The sequence below is a fragment of the Doryrhamphus excisus genome, linkage group LG10 (assembly GCF_037039965.1).
Source record: "Doryrhamphus excisus strain RoL-2023G ecotype Guam linkage group LG10, RoL_Dexc_Guam_v1.1, whole genome shotgun sequence".
In the NCBI taxonomy this organism is placed as follows: domain Eukaryota; kingdom Metazoa; phylum Chordata; class Actinopteri; order Syngnathiformes; family Syngnathidae; genus Doryrhamphus; species Doryrhamphus excisus.
In genome coordinates this window covers 2972501-2979660 of record NC_136366.1, presented here as the reverse complement: position 1 = coordinate 2979660, position 7160 = coordinate 2972501, and positions in this window count along the sequence as shown.

Below are 7160 nucleotides of genomic sequence, written 5' to 3'. Positions count from 1 at the left end.
TATTTCATATTTTCATACCTTTGCATAACTGTAATTTCCTTTCACACATTTTTTTTTGAGGCACGCAGATGAGCTGGATCCTGATAGAGCTGGTTCTTACAACAGAGGGAGTCCCAAAAGTAATATCCACAGCATCGAGCCTCCTGCTGTAAAGGTGAGCCCCGATGCGAAAATACACACCATTCCATGATTGCTTTTATGAATATGATGCAGGCCAGTCGTAAGTTAAGCCAGTGGTATATATCACATGGAGAGGTCAAAAGACTTTATTGATGCACAGTAAATCTGCTGTAGGTTTATTTGGTCACTATATTCTGACATTAAACTAGGGTCTGCTTCTGTGTTACATGATGACATGCAGGATGGTGTCTGAAATGCCAATAGAGGAGAGATAACTTACTGTGTAGCCTCTACTGTGTTGTCTTCACACCATATAATACAAGGTGACATTACTAATTTGCCTCCTGACATGATAATGATATGTGTGTGTGTGTGTGTGTGTTGCGTGCATGTATATTTGATGACTTGACTGGACTGAGGACAGCATATCAACAAAGCCGTATGGTGCATTTATGTGTTAAAATCCACTTTAGGCATCATGAATACAAAAACACTAAACACACATTGTCACTTATAGTCACTTACAGACACTCTAAGGAGGAATGTCAGTGTTCATTTGTGTATAAAGGCCATTAATAATTATTCATTCATTCATTTTCTACCGCTTTTCCTCATGAGGGTCGCAGGGGTGCTGGAGCCTATCCCAGCTGCCTTCGGGCAAGAGGTGGGGTACACCCTGGGCTATTCGCCCGCCAATCACAGGGCACATATCGACAAACAACCATTCACACTCACTTTCACACACAAAAAAAGTCTCCTCCCATTCCATGTGGAAGTGGTAAATTTTTGCTTTCTTAAGTTTAAGCAAGTTAAGCGAGTTCAATCCCACCCTCGGCCATCTCTGTGTGGAGTTTGCATTACCCCCTCCCATGCACGCGTGGGTTTTCTCCGGGGACTCCGGTTTCCTCCCACATTCCAACAACCATTCACACTCACATTCATACCTATGGACAATTTTGGAGTGTGGGAGGAAACCGGAGTACCCGGAGAAAACCCACGCATGCAAACTCCACACAGAGATGACCGAGGGTGGAATTGAACCCTGGTCTCCTAGCTGTGAGGTGTGCGCGCTACCCACTCGACCGCCGTGCCGCCATTAATAATTATTCATTCATTTATTCATTTTCTACCGCTTTTCCTCACAAGGGTCGCGGGGGGTGCTGGAGCCTATCCCAGCTGTCTTCGGGCAAGAGGCGGGGTACACCCTGGACTGGTGGCCAGCCAATCACAGGGCACATACTATAGACAAACAACCATTCACACTCACATTCATACCTATGGACAATTTGGAGTCGCTAATTAACCTAGCATGTTTTTGGAATGTGGGAGGAAACCGGAGTACCCGGAGAAAACCCACGTATGCACGGGGAGAACATGCAAACTCCATACAGAGATGGCCGAGGGTGGAATTGAACCCTGGTCTCCGAGCTGTGAGGTGTGCGCGCTAACCACTAGACCGCCGTGCCGCCTTCAGGAGTTTACAAAATACCTATTTTGATGCTAAATCCCTCACAAAAAAAAAAAAACGCTATTTCAGTTCATTCATTTCGGGAATATTTGTGTTAAATTTGAACATGACGTTTTGTACCCCCCCCTCTGGTCTTCCATTGCTCTCACATTGGATTGAGTCGAGATAAGAAATTAGAATGCTAAATCGCTTGCTACAATGCTTGTTTTTTTCACACACTGCACTGTCAAGTCGCTATGAAACCAAATATATCAAAATTAAAACTGCTCCCTCTTTGGATTTGGGACAAACTGTGAGTTCTTGATGGTGAGAAGATAATAATTTGATTCTATTAGAACTAGTGAAGTGTCTGTATGCCTCTGTGTCATTCTGCCAGGAGAGCTAACGATCACTGTAAATAGTCCGGGGCTTGGTGTCTTGATTTGTGCACAGTTGCTTTAGTGGGTGTGCGTGTGTGTTTTTCTCTCGCTAGCAATTTGCCCCATGCATGGGCCCAGCAATGAGCAGATGCTTCCATTGTAAATGATGAGGCGAGGGGCCATAATAAAGAGTTGATAAACAAAGAATTACTGCTAGGTTGTGGGCTTGCAGAGAGAAGGCGGCATGGGGAGGGGTGGGGTGGGGAGGATGTTAAAGTGGGAAATAATTGGAGAAAATACTTACTCACTTAAAATACGTACTCACATAGAAACACAGATAAAATTGCAAAAAAAAATGTGACAAAGTACCAGTTGTTGTTTACTCAACAACACAGTACGGTAGAATCGTAGTTTATGACAGGGCTGTATCACAAAACCATGATAGGAGTATAATTTATATATTATTTTAAGACAGGAACGAGTACACCACTACATGTATCAGTATCTGTTCGCCCGTCTAAATTATCTGACTAAATGTACTTGTTATGTATTTGTTTCATCCCTACTATTTACTATCATGGTTCGTATCTTCAGTACTACTATTACCATCTGTTTTCTTTTTTCTTCTTTTTTATCCCCTCCTGCTCCGGTTCGGCCACTTTTAACCTGTATAACAAAAAAAACAAACAAATAAAGCCAAATAATGCTGTATATAACAGGGAATGGGCGGCACGGCAGTCTAGTGGTTAGCGCGCAGACCTCACAGCTAGGAGACGAGGGTTCAATTCCCACCCTCGGACATCTCTGTGTGGAGTTTGCATGCTAGGTTAATTGGCGACTCCAAATTGTCCATAGGTATGAATGTGAGTGTGAATGGTTGTTTGTCTATATGTGCCCTGTGATTGGCTGGCCACCAGTCCAGGGTGTACCGCGCCTCTCGCCCGAAGACAGCTGGGATAGGCTCCAGCACCCCCCGCGACCCTCGTAAGGAAAAGCGGTAGAAAACGAATGAATTAATGAATAACAGGGAATGTGTAGTTTACACTTTTCCCTAGTAGAGCAAATATTTTTAATATAGTATAAGGACATTTAGATCAATAATACTACTATTGTATTGTATTACTAGGACAAAAAAGAACACCACGTTCAGTAGGACAAGCAGTTTTCCGATGAAAAACAAAAAACCATCAGTGACTGATGCACGATTGTGCCCACTGTCTTGTGAAATGCACCGTGTATTTTATGAAACATGTTCAAGATTGCAAAGTGTATCTGGCAACGTATAGAGAGGGGTGTAATATTTCAGCACGCTTATGCGAGCCATAGATTCAGAATGCTTGATGCCGCTCTTGTGCTACTCTGCAAGTGTGCTGTCTTTGGCTTTGTAGAGTCCTTCAGTGCCACCCATTTCTGTAGATTTTGTTTAATCAGCAAAGATAAGTCTCGATCTGTATTCAACGAATACCAATCCCGGTTTGGATTTTTTGTACAACAGAAATTCAAACCTTTACACTCTTATTATTCATTGTTTACACATACATTGCACAAGTATTGCGACTCTTGACGGCCATACACCTGCTGAGGTTAGAGAATGCTGCAAGACTGATAAGTCTATATTTGTAGTGTGTTACTTAGTAACAGCATATTAGCTACGCTATAAACTTTGCATACAATATTTTGCTGCCTGCTGCTTTAAACCCACCGTCACTGGATCAGGACGTTGGTAAGAGACTGTTTCACTGCATATGATCTGCCAGTCTTATGATAAATTGATGATCAAGAGATTTAAAAAAAAAAAGATTTTATCTTCAAGAAATTACTATAAAATTGATAGAGTAATAATTATTATTATGCATCACCGCCTACTAATTATGCACTGTCCCATTTTGATTAAGTTGTCTGTGATGTACATTAGTATATTATCTTCTCCCCACCCAACATTTGAAATTGAATTAAGGAAGGACAAAAATCAGTGGAAGGACAGATCAACTCGCTGGTTTGAAGACAAAATAATAATAATAATAATGTAGTTGAATAAGGGAAAATACGAGAAAGTGAATTATTGATGTTTCTGAAAATAACACAACCATGCCATTAGGCAATACACAATGGGATAATGGCTATTATGGCCTTAAAGACAAACACAGTTAATTGAATCCAGATTTTTGCGAAATACGATTACTTATTTAGGCATGGAACATTTTCATAGTTAGAGAATGGTTGACCTTACGGCCTCCTAAATATGCTTTTTAACATAATTAGAGCCGTCTTGATTCCTTCCACAGTCACTTTTACACACCATTTAGCCAATATAATATACATTATAAGGAAATATGGCATTTAAAGGGATAGTTCATATTTATTTTTGACATGAGGTTGTATAGCAACCCCATAACCAGTGTGGTCCGTCAACAACGGCTCACTCCCTACAATGTGTCTTGAGCCGAGTTCTGGTTGAGTTTTGTTGCTGAGGAAAGTAGTTCCAGCCAGTTGTTGGTGACAGTTTGGCTTCTCAAAATATTTGCATCACAAAAAAACGGCTACTTGGAAAAAAAAAAAATCAGACCTCACTAATCTGTGTTATTTTCTCTGCCGTCGTATCACTTCCCCTCTCAAGCTTGTCCATTGTTGTGTGTGTGTATATCACAGTGTTTAGATGCACGGGTAGTGATCACTGCGACACAAGAGCTATAGTGGTTTAAAAATGGTTTTTTGTGTGCTAGGAGAGCTAAGTGGAAATCAGACTGCAATTGACGATGAATTTTAGGTTGGTGTGGGTTACTGGCCACAACCGTTAGGAAATATTTTGCGATCATTCAAAACTGTAATAAAAATCTGGGAATCAAGTCTGGTGCTTGTGTGTCTCACCCAACATTACAGTCACTTCACTGACACCGAGTGACCAGTGTAATACTACATATCATCACAATGTGTTTGAATCAATCTTTTGAATGCCTTATATTTGTTCATTTATGCGTGGAAAATTTTCTTTCATATTTATTTGATAAAAATACATAAAATTTGCTAAAATATGCATATTTTTAATTAATATTTTTAAATTAATATTTTTATTAATATTTAACCATAAAATGATTTATTATACTTTTTAAAATTATGATGCAAATTTGGAATGGCCGGATCGGAGCAGGAGGGGGATAGAAAAAGAAAACAGAGGGAGGATTGCGGGGACAAGACGAGGATGTCTACATATATGTATACATGCATTAATGTACGCATATGTGTGAATGTATAATTGTCACTGAGATGAAATGCATGAAAGGCGAGGGACTGCCTCCTACCACCCAGGAAGCCCCTGCCGCACACAGCCAGGCCAAACCCCCACCACCAGGGAGCCACCGGTCCCATGGGGGCAGGCAATTCCAAGGCCCGCCCCAGATCCGCAACTGGGATTTTTTTGATCCCAGCCAGTGCACCACATTGTGAACCCAAGCGCCCATCCCGGCACCCAGACACCCATACGCATGTGCACCCATCCCGTGTGCAAGTGGAAGTTTTGGGTTTCTTAAGTTTAGAAAAAAATAATAGGAGCATAAAGGTGACTGTAGGGGTGTTATGTCATGTCTACAGTGCTCTAATAATAGTAAAAACCCTATTTAGAAAATCAGTAACAGGTTGTCTATGCTGTAAGTATAAAAATATTCAACTTATGATTCCTGAATTCCGAAAATTAATTCTCTGAGGTAGCTTCAATATGTTGTTATTCTTGTAAAATGACTGAAAATGCATTTTTTCTGAAAATATTGGTAAATGAATAAAAAAGTGTGCATAGTATTTCACCAACATTTTTCTGTGTAGTTCACTGGTACGTGTGTGAGTGGGTTCTGACTGGTCAGCGTCTTGCTTTTTCCGTGTCTGGTTTTCTATGATAGGCTGTCATGCTTGTGTTATCAAGTCACAAAAGGAAATGTTTGCAGCATCTCTCACCGAGTGTGTATGTATGGGCGCTTGTGTGTGTGTGTGTGTGTGTGTGTGGTGACTTCTTTTTCTGTGACCGGGATTGCTTTTGTGTTTATGTGGACATCAACAGCACAGTAATCTGTAGGAGGACCATCATTCTTAATGCAGGCTGTGTCATCAGTTTCCGTGACAACAGAGGGAATGATGCGGCCGATACATATGAAACAGTGTGTGATGCATAAACATGGGGGCTGCAAGAGAAGGAGGCTGAGGGCAGCATGGGGGCGAGGTTATATGGCGTGTGTGTGTGTGTGTGTGTGCTACCTTACCTGGTGTCGTCTGTATTTCTGTTTATTATTCATGAACCCTCCCCTCAAAGTGCTGTCACTGGCCCCTCCCCCTGATATGTGATTTTTGAATGTGTGTGCATGTGATGGATGATGACAGGTAGATCAGGATTAAAATCAAACACAGCTCAACGTCACACTCTGTCACGTCCACCAAACACGTTCGGCCACACACACACACACACATACATAAAAATGCTATTTAATTTTTCTTTCTTTTTTTTTTTTAATCTATGAATAAAGTAAGTTTCAAATATAGAATTTAGAGAAGTATAAAAAATTAATAGAAAAGTAAGCATGCTTGTGGTCATAATACGGAATAAATTTTTAATTAAATATCTATTAAATTAAATAAACTTAATACAAACTAATACATTAAATATATATTAAATATAATTTCTTTTTTTAATCTATGAATAAAGTAAGTTTCAAATATGGAATTTAGAGAAGTATAAAAATTAAGAGAAAAGTAAGCAGGCTTGTGGTCATAATACGGAATACATTTTTAATTAAATATCTATTAAATTAAATAAAATTAATACAAACTAATACATTAAATATATATTAAATATAATTTCTTTTTTAATCTATGAAAATATGGAATTTAGAGAAGTATAAAAATTAAGAGAAAAGTAAGCATGCTTGTGGTCATAATACAGAGTAAATTTTAATTAAATATCTATTAAATGAAATAAAATTAATACATTTATACAAATTAATACATTAAATATGTATTAAATATAATTTTTTTAAATCTATGAATAAAGTAAGTTTCAAATATGGAATATAGAGAAGTATAAAAAATTTATAGAAAAGTAAGCATGCTTGTAGTCATAATACAGAGTAATTTTTTAATTAAATATCTAATATAATATAATAACATTTAGTGTGCCGTCTGTGTCAAATAGCTCTTAATAAGAAAAACAATACAATAATAATAGTAACAAT